The sequence below is a fragment of the Varanus komodoensis genome, unplaced genomic scaffold (assembly GCF_004798865.1).
Source record: "Varanus komodoensis strain SLA01 unplaced genomic scaffold, ASM479886v1 scaffold72, whole genome shotgun sequence".
Lineage (NCBI taxonomy): Eukaryota > Metazoa > Chordata > Lepidosauria > Squamata > Varanidae > Varanus > Varanus komodoensis.
Genome location: NW_025336374.1, coordinates 2,330,779 through 2,344,835, shown reverse-complemented (window position 1 = coordinate 2,344,835; position 14,057 = coordinate 2,330,779). Strand labels below are relative to the sequence as shown.

Here is a 14,057-nt window from a genome sequence, read left to right as displayed (position 1 = left end):
GTGACGGTAGATCAGAAGAAGAAGGTGGGGGAGAATCTCTTATCACAGTTGCATGCAGACCTCCCAAAAGGAAACTGCATAATGTCACTGAAAGAGAACAACAGACCTGCTCACAATGACAGAGGTTCCAACCTGCTCATAGCAGCATCTAGGAACACGCAAACCCAACTCCAAAAAAATCATACGCAACAAAACTTTATTTAAATGGACCTCTCCAGCCCAAATGCTTCCCTTACAGACAGCATATGGCATTATATTTAATGCTCTCCATATGTTCTCATATACTTCGAGGTTTCCTGCCCCTTTTCATGCAAAATCTTTCTATGGGTGCAATTGTCTCCCCTGAAAAGATCACAAACGAGGAGTCCAACTGCGCACACAAAGAAATCCAACTGCGCACACAAGCTCCCAGATACACTCATCCACCCAAACTGAAAAGCAGAAAGTAACACGCATGACCCTTACATACAAAGCCAAGCACATGCAGCCCGCAACTGCAGGTTGCTACGCTCACGCACACACATGCCTTGCGAAAGGCACCCTGAAATCCAGACAGATCCACAACTGCAGATGGCGCATGGCAAACACGTCCGTGCATCCCGGGTGCGCTATATACACACCCACGCAATCCCATGCTGTCCCCTCTATTTTTTAAATGATTTCTTTTTTAAAAAAAAATCTCTAGTTCCTTTGCAGGCGTTAAGAAGTACTCTTCGCATCGCCCACCTTGCTCCCTGCGTGGACTGGAGCGGCAAATAAATAAATAAAAGTTTCCTGGTGGGACTAAACATCCTCCCCCACCTCCCCGCAGCTCCTACTTTAAAATCCAGCCTTGCATCGTCCCCCTTCCCGGCAATCTGCCTCCGTAAGCCTTCTCCTCCCCGTTCCGATCAATCCAGAGTCGGTGCTCCGAGGTTCCCGGAGGAGCAGCAGCAGCAGCAGCAGCCCCCGCCTCAGTGCCAGTGGCCCTCCCACTCCCCGCAGAGGCGAGCAACACCCCGAGAGTCCTTTGCCTCACCTCCCGGCTCCTCTTCTCCAGCTCCCAGCTCCCGTCTTGCTTCAGCACCGCTATCCAAGCTAGGAGTAGCAATATCCACTCAGGCTGCCGCCAGGAGACACCATCTCCATCCAGTACATGATGGTATCTGATTTTTATAGAGATGCATGTAGATGCAAGTATATAAGGGAGGAAGAGTCTGATTTTGGAGTGTTCTTGGAAAGCTCTTCCTTCCTTCTTTCCTTCCTTCCTGATCCTCCTCCTCCTCCTCCACAAGGTCTAGGATCTTCTCTCCGCTTCACAGAAGGAGAAATAACGGGAGAGGAAGATGATGATGGGAGGTGGGGATTCACGGTGTGCGGGGGGGGGAGGGGGGGATCGCGCAGGCGCAAGGCAGGGGACACTAAGCGCTCGCTCAGGCGTGCGGAGAAGCTCCCTCGCGCTTTCCACCTCCTGTTTGTCCTGGAAGCTGGAACGGAGCTGCCCTATAGGGAAAGGAGGCGTGGCGGCGAGGCTGAAGGGTCTTTTCTGCGCCCCTCCACCTTTCTCTCGCGCTTCCCCTTGGAGAAACCTCGGGCGCTTCCCTCCCGCCCTTTTGTGTCATCGAGCGACGCGCGCTCTCCTCACCTGCCTCCAGGATTCCCCTTTCCATCCCGCTTGATCCTGATGCACGCCTTTTCTCTCCGCACGCAGCACGCATGTAAACTATAGTGCTGCCTAATGGACGTCCCTTCTTCCCCCTGGCTTAATTCGGCGAGGTAGGGGCGGAGGCGCGGGGCGAACGGGTGTGCTATTCTCTTCTCTGGCAGTTTCCAGAATTGTAAGCTCTGGCCAGCGGATCTCTAGGGTCGTGGTTCTTGCTCTCCCTAGATCTAGAGGACACCTTTCTATAGATTCCAGGCTTTCCCAACTTGGCGCCCTCGGATATGCCGGATTACAACTCCCAGCATCCTCAGCCAGCCATGCTGGGAGTTGTAGGGCAACACATCTGGCCGACATCAGATGGAGGTAGATTTCTATTAGGGGGTGGGGCAGAATTAAGGCCAAAAGTGGGGGTGTATGGAGGGAAGCCTGAATTGGAAGGTCATTCCCAGAGGAACCATTCTCCTTAACTTTCTTACAGGCAAAATCTGGGATCCTTCAATAAGTGCTCCCCACTCCTGGGGAGTATAAGATCTTGCCAGCTTTTATACTGCACCTATCTCAATTCTCTGGGGAATGCCAGATTGTGGGGTTTGAAATATGGAACTTTTGCAAATGTTTCCTTTTTGCAAGAGGGTAGACTAATCTATGCTACACCGAGGTTCCAGATTGTATTGTGGTTGACACATGGATAGTCTTTTTATCTTTCATACGTGTAAAGATTTGCTATGCAGTTTAGATTGGCCACCAGTGGTAAAATGACAGCTTTCGGACATTGCAACCCTTCTCCCAAGGCCCTCTTCCCCTTTAGCTGTTCTATTTCCCGGGACAGCTATTGTGGCAGCAATCTATCTTGCATTCCCCCAGCATAGCAGGCCGTTGCCATATTCTGTAACCTCTCAGCTGGCAGATTGCTCTGAGTGCCAATGCAGTGTAGTGGTTAAGAGCACAGGTCTGGGACTCAGGCTCAGTCCCAGCTCACCCATGGAGCCCCCTGGGTGACTTTGGGCCAGACACAGACTCTCAGTCCAACTTACCTTACAGGGTTGTTGTTTTGAGGAAAAGATTGAGTAGAGGAGGAGAATTATGTAAGCCACCTTGAGTTCCTTGAAAGGACAAAAGATGGGGTATAAATATAATCAATAAAAATAAAGAACAGATATTCTTGTACTGGTAGAATTTAGTGTTCCTGGCAGAGTGGAGAAGTATGCTGATGATGAATATATGGCATTGTAGTTATACTGTTGCACTGGCTGAATGCTACCCTGGTGTAACCTTATATAGGTGCAAAGGTACAAAATATCCAGAGTTGCACTTATCCCGCCTCAACAATCCCGAGTTATGCCTGCAAAAAAGGTAGTGAGTTCTGTACATAGGCCTATTAATGGTAGTGGTTTCATTGTATACCAGTAAATGGAGGGTCTGTCCAACACATTGCCACAGCAATGGGGAAGGGACAGTCTGTTAACTCTTCCTTGGAGCGCTCAGCTTCTGATTGTATCGAATGCACTGGTTAGGGACATCTGCCACCTAATGGCTGAAGATAGTACTACAGGATTCAGACTGAAATATATTTGCATTAATTAAACTCAATCTGTGTGCATTAAAAACAAAATGAGCTTGAGGGTCACACCCCTCATGTGTGCTTAGTAAAAGTGCAAATTTCAATGTCTAGGTTTCATAGTCCTGGAATAAGACACTGACAGACACTTTCTTTTATTATATAGATAGTATGTTCTATGATTATTTATGATCATGTAGACTGTACACTGCCCTGGTATCCATACTGATGAAGGGCAGTTTAAACATATTTTAATTAATAAATAAAAATCCCATTGGAATCACTGAAGAGCATCAAATCCTCCCTCATACCCCAGCTACATTGGAGGAATGGAGTCAGCTGAAGCATAGCAGCAATTTATAAGGCTTGTATGAAAACACAGTTCCCATACAGCTCTGTGGAGCATGGGGCTTCATCAATGATGGGAGAAGCTAGGGGAAACAGATCCAATTTTGTGCCTGGGAGGGTTTTGTTCATTCATGGTGCCAGCCAGGGAGGAGAAAAATGGCTGTTGCAAATGTGTTCCTTTTCAGTGACTTTGATATATACTACAGCCAGCGTAGCACGGGGGTTAGAGTGTTGCAATACGACTTGGGAGATCCGGGATCTAGTTTCCACTCAGCCATGAATCTCCCTGGGTGACTCTGGCCAGTCATGGCCTCTCAGTCTAACCTACCTCACAGGATTATTGTTGTGAGGATAACGTGGAGCCCTGCAAGCTGTCCTGGGTCCCTTGCAAGAGCAAGAAAGGTGGGATATCCCTGTAATGCCCTAATATAAGAAGAAGAACTTGCTTTCTCATTTTCTAAAATAGTTCAGACATGTGCACACAAACAACGTTGTAATAGCCCAAGCTGTTGGGAGTACCTTACCTGCGTCGGAGTCTTGAGCACTGAAAGAATTACGGTGTGAAGGTTCAATAGATGAAGTGTGTAGGAAACATGAGTTGTACTCTGTCCTGTCCTCAGAAATTGCAGGCTGCTCTTTCTGTGCTCCAAGTGTTGCCATATAAAGAGCTCTGGCAGCAAAAACGGGGGGTTTATCAAAGCCCTGGTAGATTGCCATACATGGCTGGTGGTGGCGCGCGTTCAGCCCAGCGCTCACAAACAGTAGAGTCCCGAAGCATGTGAGGCATTTGGAATGCTTGCAACATTCAACCTGAATGTCCTACATGTGGAATGACCCTACCGTTGTTACTGCTTGGAGACTTACGTGGGCGCCTTCATGTTGAGGAAGGGTATAGCTCAGTGGGGGAGCGCAGAGCTCATGTGCAAAAGGGTCTGTACTTGCTATTTCCAAAAACGGCTGGTCAAGGCCCTTGCCATCGAAAGCAGGCACGACTGGGCACCTGCTGAGAGCCCATGCTGCAGCTGGGAGCTACCAACAGGAACCTTTGGAGTTGCTCCTCTTCTCCATTGCATTCTGCCCGATCAGCTGCTGACCATCTTGCTTTGCCCCAGGCACTCATGGCAGTGAGGAGGAGGCATAGCAGATGGCATGGCCTGCTTGGTCCCTGACCCTCTGCCTGTCAAGCCAGCAAGCAGTAGTGATGATGAGAAGAGGATGAAGAGCAGGAGAGATGGGGAGAAGGCGGACCCACTGAGGGGAGCCTGTTGACTGTGTCTTGCCCAAGAACCCTAAAAGACCTGGAGGTGATACTGAGCTAAGGGACCAGTCTGGTGTGAGGGACTTCCAAGATTCTTATTATTTCTATAAATTATATATTTTATAAATTTATTTATTTCAAAATTACTTGAAATCTTCCTTTGCTTTATTCTTTGTTCAAAGCTCGCTTCGATCCTGACACCCCACCCCATAGGTTGATGTCTTGTTAAGGAGCATAAGGATGTCTTGTTAAGGAGGAGTATCTTAAAGGGACAGAATCTGGTCCACATTCAGCATTTCTCTTATACTTTATTTACAGGCCTAGATGATCTGCAAGGTAATTACCCACCATGTGCATTATCTTCATGTCAGAGACAAATCTGCCCACAACCCACATACAATCTTGCTATTATGTTGGAAGTGGATTACTTTAAGAGATGCCACAATGTCAGTATTAACTACTGAATGTTTTGCATAGACCTGGCGCTGGATCCGAACATCTAAAGAAAAAAGAAAGAAAGAGTGCCTGGAAGAAGCAGAGAAAAGTCTCCACCTGCAATCCTTTTCCAACACATTTCCTTTTGACTAGAGGATTCAGTTTCAGAAAGGGCGACGGGATATTGCTAAAGAAAGCACTCACTCACTCCCACCCAATCCATATTTTTAACTTGTTACATGGGGGCGGGGGAGAGTACTTTTGTCCCTCCAGATGTTTTGGCCTACACTTCCCAGCATCCCTCACCAGTGGCCATGCTGGCCAGGGAGGATGGGAGCTCTAGGCCAAAACATATGGAGAGCCACAAGTTGGCCACCCCTTCAGTGCTCTCATAATATATGTTCTGTCAGTTTTCTGGTGCTGTGTTGAAAAGGCCCACACACCCTCAATTCAACCAGGCTTCAGCACAGAACGGGACATTTTGCTCCTGGAGGCAGAGCTGCAAATGGCTCCCCTTCCTCTGTGACAGGAGGCACCGTGCCCAAAGCTGGTCTCCTGAGGCATAAAATCTCGCAACAGTGAACCTCTGAGAAGTTGTTATATTACGTGGTGTAAACATATTACAAGTAATGAAGTGTCTCCTTACCCCGCTTTGGTATAAATGCAAGGGTAAGACATTGGTACACTAGCAACTTCCTCTGCATTTGTTTAATTAACCCTCTGACTTCCTGCCAGAAGGCAAGGCAGAATTAAGGTGGAGCACCCTAGTTCCTGAAAGTGCCATGGGATAGTCCTGAAGGAAACAGAACCTCACAGCAGGCCTAGTTCCTTCAGGACCATACCACAGCTCTTTCCAGAGCTAAGGTGCACCAGCTGAGTAAAACACAATTGGAAGCCCTTTCATGACTCCTCAAAACAACCTGCAGATTTGGGCTACCTTGCTCTCCCTGCTGATAGCCCAGTTGGACCCACCAAGTGGTGCTCATGGCCTGCTAGAGGCAATTCCAGATCCACCTTGACCCCTCATCTTCCACTCTGGCTTTGCCTTATTCCCCCCCATCAACAGAAACAAATGGCACTTCTAAAATCAACAGAGGATAGACACCCCCTCCCCATATTTTGGTACACCTTACTCTACAGCCCTGAAATGCTTTGATTTCTATTTCCAGCTTCCTTTTACAGATCTCTATTCTGCTTCTTGAACAACTTGCATTCTGTACCACCTCTGTTAAAAGGAAATGAAATGGAAAAATCAGGTAGATGGTTTTATTCTGTTTTTGTTTGCTTGTTTGGACTTGGACAATTAATACAATCATTAAAAAGAAAAGGAAGAATGTGAGCCTTGTGAGTCCCAATGGACTTGGAGTTTCCTTACTCGTCATTTCAAGAAATTCAGCAAGGGAACAGCCTTTTTTTCTGCATGTGGGTGGTCTTGTGTCACTTAAAGGAGGAAGCAGCAGCAGAAAATGCTATTTTTAGCCTAAAGTAGGCCAAGCAGACCCAGAAGTTTTATCAGGGAATTTTTTTTTCAGTGGGAAGAGATAAAAAAAAACTTTACTAGAAGAAACAGAAAATAAACAAGGGATATAACAGAAAGGTGTTCACATTGATAAATGTGCCCAGGATGCCAAAAAAAAAAAGCTCTGTTTCTAGGGAATCTAATTTTTTCCTCATAAATAAATATAAAATGCCCCTCCCTTTACTATGGTCTTACTTTTTATCTAAACAGGTGGTAGTACCTGGGTTATGGCCTTCCACAGGAGGCTACTGTTCTAGAAACATGATCACTTTTTTAAAAAGTACATGGTTATTTGCTAGTTTGAGTGGTTTGCTACCACACAGAGATAACATCACAGGTTGCTTGATCTATTGGCCAGTATTATGCATGTATTGGAGCTAAGTATGTGTTTTTTCAAGTACAAAAATGCTAGAATATTCGTAAGTTTTTAATGATTTATGCATTACAAGTACTATTGCCCAGTCACATAAATACATCATCTGATATGCAATGTATGTAATGTGCACACCCCATTAAAACCATCCTCTTCTGAATCCTTGTTCAAAGCTTTATGATGTGAGCTGTTGGAGAATCTGCTGTGTGATTCCATTTGCAGCTGGCAAACGGACCTGTTTTTGCACAGGTTAGACTAGCCATCCGTTTGATGTGGCAAAGTTACATCCGTCTTACTTGGGCACTTACATCTTGAGACCTGTTTCAGGTAAAGATGGTGAAAAAAACCCCACCTGTTTTAAATAAATAAATAAATCTTGGCTGCCAGTTTATGTGCTGGTTAGGGATGTGTGTCACTTCCTGACTGAAAAATGGTACCAAAGGCTTCAAAGACATAGACACATTTAAAGCCACTGACTGGGTTCACACAACACATCAAGCCGCAGTGGTTTAATATGTTGCCTGAATCTAGCACTTCCCCAAAAGGATGGTTTAGAAGCCATCCCGACTAGCCATGGCATACTGTGGATTAAAGCGCCCCCAGTGGGTTACTGCACAATCTGAACGCAGAGAACACATGAAGCCCGTACGAAGTTCAAAGCCCAGTGAGCCCCTTGGCAGGAGTGGAAGAGTAGCTTGCCACATGAAACTGCTCACAGCCACAGGAGACTGCCTCAAACATCTGGAGGATTCTGCTGCTCTCCACATGTTCCCAGCTTTTAAAAATAGTTAGCAGTGGGCTACATCTTTTTAAAGCAAGCCATGGCTAGCATGAAATGGCTTGCCTCAGCTCATGGGACATCACAGTGCTCCTGCAGTGCTGGAGGATTGGAGGGGAAGAGGGGGGAAGAGAAAAGAGGAAAAGCCACACAAGAGGAAGAGGAAAGAGGAAAAGTCACACAAGTCCTGCTGTGCCTGATCATCTGTCATTCACAGAGGAATTTTAACCATGGTGTATGGTTAAAATTTGCAAGGGGTTTAACCACTTGTGCAAGCCCAGCCAGTCTTTGCACTGTTGAGAAATTCAAAGAGGCGGTTCAGCCACTCGTCGGCTAGCCGGGAAGAAGACCCCTTTGTTTCCATCAGCTATCCAGTGCATGGCTACAGTTCTAAAAGGGAAGAAGTGAGGAAGTGGCAAATGTGAGAACGAAAAACAGGAGAGATACCATGGTCATTTCTTGATGATTTTAAGCAGGCGTACTTATAGTAAGACAGTCGTAATTTACCCAGGACCAAACAAACAAACAAAAGTGTGGCCAGATCTGCACAGGTCTCATGTACCTAGGACATGAGGTGTTCTCTTGTCCCAGCAGTCATTCCTCTTCAAAAGCCAGCCCATGCAGTCCTAGTTACTCACAAACATACTCAAATCCATACACAGCAATGTGCTGTGAGCCTCTGCAAATTATTTCCCACCTTGAGCTTTGCTCTGACTCAGGTACACTGGAGAGGTGTGTTTTATTTCTTTTACGGAAATTTGTCCATAGTTTTGTACTCATGCTTCTAAATATATGCATTTTGAGTGGATATTTTTGAAAAAGGTACACTTATTTCCCATTAGTTAAAATGTGTTTATGTGCATTTTGTGGACAAACCTATTTTTCCAAACACGTGTTAAAAACGTATTTTTGCTCATGGACAAGATTGTAAGTGCTTAAATGTGTGGATTTCTGATTACAAATTGTGTTCCGTTCAAGGAAATATGGATTGGGTGATTTACAGACCAAGAAAAAATTAATAATGCATCTCTACTATGCATAAGGATCTAGTGTGCATAGTAGGCGCTAGGATCCAAGAAACATGTGCTTGGCATTGTTCAGAGATATCTGATGGTAGAATTTACAAGTGAATCAAATGCAAAATATTTGTGAAGCAGGCATGCAAGACTCTGACTAAAGGAACAATCTCAGAACTATATGTTTTTCAAAACAGCTAGCAGTTCCTTTAGGTATATATCAAAGATGAGAGACCTCTGGTCCCCCAGCTTGGATTATAACTCCCACCATTCTTAACCATTGGTTGTCCTGAGAGTTGAGTCTAACAACTTCTGGAGGGTTATAGGTTTCTTATCCCAGAGGAATGTGCTCCTCACCTACCATGGTGGTCCGTGCAAGGAACATGGGGGTCATTCCATTTTCTCCTTCCAGCAACCCAGAGAGATGGGTTACGTGGAAGGACCTCCTGATCAAGAGTCATTCATTGAGCTTCATGAATCTGAAGCTCAAAGTTCCCTGGCCAAGTCCAAGTCTATGGTCCTGTCCACTCCAACATGCTAAATTCTTGCACTGCTTTTCCTAAATGCTCGAAGCACTTAGCAATCCTTACAGATGCAATATGTGCCGTCATTAAAAAGACCCCTCACACACAATTTCACTATAATGATCATTGAAAGCCTTGACATTTGTTAAAAAGATTGTTAATAATGTTTTATTATTTCTTATTCTTTACCAGACAGCAACAGAAATGGTAGAAGAGTTCTCCTGAAGCTATATGGGCTGCAATAAAGAAATAGTAAAATTAAAAAAGAGATGTGCATATCCTACCTATGTCATCAAAGGAACCAGTATGAAACTTCAAGCAGTTATTGTATAAATCTCATTTAATTGCTTTGTTACTAGTTGCACATTGACTTTATGCATTTATAAACTGTGGTCTCACACATGGCATCCAGCATTTCTCTTAGAAAAAAATCATTTAGTAATTGAACGTAATGGTATGGGTTTGGGGTGTTATTTTATTAATGGTGCAAGTCATCTTGTCTGTCTGCAATATGCTCATCAGAGCTTCATGTTGCACAAGTACAACAATTTTCTACCGGAGAGGATTATTTTTCACTCTGTTTTATTTCTTTCCACTATCTTGCAAGGACATTACCCACAATTCATCACTCGCAATACCAATCTGGGAACAATCGCTGGAGACTTATTGTTAGGAGAAAGTCTTTTCTATATGTTGACAAGCATGTCAGTCTTTTTGCCTTCTCAGCAGCTAGAGTAACTGCTATGGCACCACTTGGAAGCTCTAGGAATTTTCCGGGCCTGGAGGCCTGCTCCTGCCAAGTTATTGGTCTCTGTCAGGAGTGTCCCTAAAGCATCATTCCAAGAATGACTAGAGGATGTGCCCATGAAAGTCTGTTCTTCAATCCACAAGCACTCCCTAATAGTGTAAAAAACAAAACCAAACAAAACAAAACCCAAAACCCTCATTTCCCACTTGCCTTATCAATCTGATCCCTTACCAGGTTTATATCAGATGAGGCAAAAAATACATTGAGCTTCCATTAGGTCTGCCTTTGTTTATGGTAGGCTGCCTGTACTGTCCCTACCAAATGGACTATGGATTAGGCTGGATACTCACGCAATGGAAAAGATTAGGAAAGATTGATGGATGGACTTCTCTGAGAGTGTTAGCAGGTGGCCAGAGAGAGATTAGTTCCTTCTTCTCTTTCTAATTACATATACATGAAGACTCATGGCCCTTTCACGCATTTGATTACACAACTGCATGCAGAGACAAATGATATTAGCAATTTGGGAAAGAGTCATGGGTTAGCCCCTGCCAATCCCACTTTCGAATACACAACTTAACAATCCCTCTCTCACTAGGTTGCTCTTCTGGCAGGGTCTCCCAAGTTGGACTGCTTAAAGTGGAGACAGCAGACTAAGAGGCATCCACCCTCTTCAGGAGGGTGAGAATGGATATCTAATAAATATTGGGGTGGAGAAACTCCTAAAGGGCAGCTACGGGGTAGGAGCGGTAGCTGAAGGCAACACTGCTGGAGGACCTTTCTCAGTACTAACTCCGCTTAGTACTGAGCAAAAGAAGACAATGGAAAACCACATTTGAATGTTCTTACTTGCCAAGTCTATGATGAAACCATTGATATAACACCCAAACAAGAAGCAGAAGATGGAGAAGCTGTATCCTCTCTGCCAAAATAAGACCAGGAACAGATTGTGATGAGCCAGTGTGGTGTAGTGGTTAAGAATGCAGGACTGGGACTCATGCTCAGCCATGGAGCTCACTGGGAGACTCTGGGCCAGTCACAGACTCTTAGTCCAACCTACCTCACAGGGTTGTTGTTAGGATAAGAGTGAAAGGGGGAGAAGAATGATGTAAGCTGCTTTGAGTTTCTTCAAAGGAAAAAAGGCAGGATATATTATAAAGAAATACAAACATGAAAGTAATGCTGAAAAAGAATGCTAACAGAAGCATAGGTCCTACACACAGCTTAGATAACATTTCTGAGGAATTTCAAGTTTACATAAAGAACATATTTGCATTACTGAACTCAGTTGACCACAAACCAGAAGAACTGTAGACTAAAATCACAGACAAAAAGAATCTCAAAAGACAATTCCTCTAGTGAAAAGGAAAAGGGGAAAAGGGGAAAAACCTAGATGGATAACAGAAGAACACAATTACTAAGGATGGGTGAGAAACAAATGCAAAAGGTGACTGAAATAAGGTCGGAATCCAGAATGCAAATTTTCAGTGACTATCATGTACAGGCAAAGAGAATTATTACAATGGCCTATGTAGAGAAATGTAAGAGAACAACAAAAGAAGAAAAATGAGAGACCTTTTCCAGAAGATCCAAGAAATCAAAGGACCATTCAAGTCTAGAGTAGGAATGTTGAAAGACCAACAAGGGAGTATACGATCTGTCCAGGAAAAAATGCAGAGAAGGTGGAAATAACATATATTAGCTATGTAGCAAGCCAGTAAGCTATATAGCAAGGGGACAGCATACAAAAACTTTAAATAAATAAACTTTAAATAATAAATACAGAAGAACTGTATGGAAGAGAGAAAAGAATGGCAGACTCCTTTGAATGAAAGTTCTATGAAGAAGAATCTGAAATATTAGAAAGTGAAGTGAAAGCTCCTGTGAAAGAGGTTGGTAGGAATAAAGCACCTGGAGTAGATAGGATACCAATAGAACTGATCCAAGCTACAGAGCCTGAATCAGTGCAACATAATGAGAATATGTCAACAAATTTAGAAAACAAAGCAATGCCCCGTAGACAGAAAACATTCACTATACATTGCAGTCCCTAAGAAAGGGGATGCTAAGGAGTGCAGCTGAAGTAGGACCATTGCACTAACTTCCCATGCAAGCAAAGTGACACCCAAAGTCTTGCAATAAAGAATTTTACCCTAGATGAAGCAAGAAATGCTCATGTTTAAGCTGGATTCTGAAGAGGCAAATATATGTTGGCTACTAGAACACACCAAAGAATTTCAGAGGAAGACCAGTCTATATACAATACAACAAAGCTTTGACTATGTGGATTATGAAAAGTTATGGAAGGTTCTGAAAGAAATGGCTGAGGTTGATAGGTAACCTCTCATGGAAAAGAAGCGACTTGTAGAGCAGAATATGGAGAAACACAAAGGTGTCAGACAAGGATGTATTTTATTTCCCTGTCTGTTAAATCTGTATGCAGAATATATAATAAGAACAGCTTGATAAGGATCAGAGAAAGAAGTGAAAATTGATGGAGGATACATCAGTCATTTAAGATATGCAGATGGCACCTTCTTACTGGCAGAAAGTAGCGATGACTTGAAACGATTACCAATGAAAGTAAAAGAAGGCTGTGCAAAAGCAGGAGTGCAACTGAATGTTAGTAAAACTCATGACTATAGAAGCATTAAAGTCACCAATGAAGAAATTGAAATTGTAAAAGATTTTGCATGCCTTGACTCACTCAAATATCGCTTCAATGCACAGCCAAGAAATTAGAAGACTGAGATTTGGAAGGCCAGCAATAAAAGAATTGGAAATGCTCATCAAGTGTAAGGACATTTCACTGGAGACAAAGGCCAATTTAAGATTGACCCTCTGAATGCACGCTCTCCAAAATGTCCCGTCCTTGCCAGCCCTGCTCAGCTTTTGTAAACTCAAGGCTGCATCTCCCTTTATTGACTCCATCCGTCTCACATTGGGTCTTCCTCTTCTTCTGCCTCAGATTTTCCCTAGCATGATTGTCTTCTCCAGCAAGTCTTGTCTTCTCATGATATGCCTAAAGTACAGCAGCTTCAGTTTGATCATTGTTGCTTTCAGGTTGCTTCCATTGCTGCTTCAAGCTAAGCCTTGATCTGATCTTGACCCTCTTGTCTTTCTGTCCATTCAGTGTATTCACAACGCTCTCCTTCAGCACCATGTCTCAAATGCATACACTCTCTTCCCATCAGCTTTCTTCACTTTCAATCTTTCACACCCATACTTTGTGATCAGGAATACAACAGTGTGAGTGACCTTGGCCTTGGTCTCCACTAAAACATCCTTACACTTGGAGATCTTTTAGAACCACCTTTATTAAGACCATCTCATTAGAGATTGGACTGACTGATGCATTGTCATTTTGGGTGGGTTGTGAACAGCAGTGTAATAGAAAGCTCTGTGCCAGTAAAATATTGGCATTTACTGGACTGCAGCCAGATGGAAAAGACCAGCTGCTAGAAGACATGTTAGAACAGGTGCTTAAGCAGTCACCTGGGAATAAAATTAACCTGCTAGGAACCATGAGAAAATGAACTGCAGAAAAGAGGGAGCCAGGATGGATGGAGAAAAAGAAGAAAGGGATGTGGAAGGGGGTGATGGTGGCAAACATTTGCTTTTGTTGATAGGCGAAGAACACAAAAGACCAGTCTAGCCATGACACTAAAGCATACACGAGGCCAGGAGCAGGGGCCCATTTCTGAAAGAAGGGTCATGTGATCAGCCTCTCTGAAAAGAGATGGAAAGGGCAGCCGGCCACGGCTGACACATAAATGCTTTTCGGAACTGACACTCATTGAGCTGTGACATTCCTATAATGGAGTTATGGGTCTGTCTGCTTGTGTGCACATGTCATCC

General features: G+C 44.1%; 1 protein-coding gene and 1 long non-coding RNA gene across 5 annotated transcripts in view; one reads left to right on the top strand and one right to left on the bottom strand.

The window, feature by feature from the left end:
• PLPPR1 (phospholipid phosphatase related 1) overlaps positions 1–4,211 on the bottom strand; it is a 158,698-nt gene extending 154,487 nt beyond the window's left edge. The window contains exons 1-2 of one of the 4 annotated variants that reach the window (XM_044452444.1): positions 4,073–4,211; positions 2,677–2,745 (exon numbers count right to left, since the gene is read on the bottom strand). The gene's annotated coding sequence lies outside the window, so the exon portion shown is untranslated. Of the gene's footprint in view, positions 1–1,018; positions 1,198–2,676; positions 2,746–4,072 lie in introns of those variants that run through there. The other 3 variants (XM_044452445.1, XM_044452447.1, XM_044452446.1) reach the window with 3 other exon arrangements.
• On the top strand, positions 1,015–9,851 carry LOC123034785. Its single transcript, XR_006416842.1, has 4 exons — positions 1,015–1,141; positions 6,411–6,497; positions 7,307–7,460; positions 9,644–9,851. It is a non-coding gene; the product is annotated as an uncharacterized LOC123034785 (long non-coding RNA).
• Positions 9,852–14,057: the final 4,206 nt, after the last annotated feature.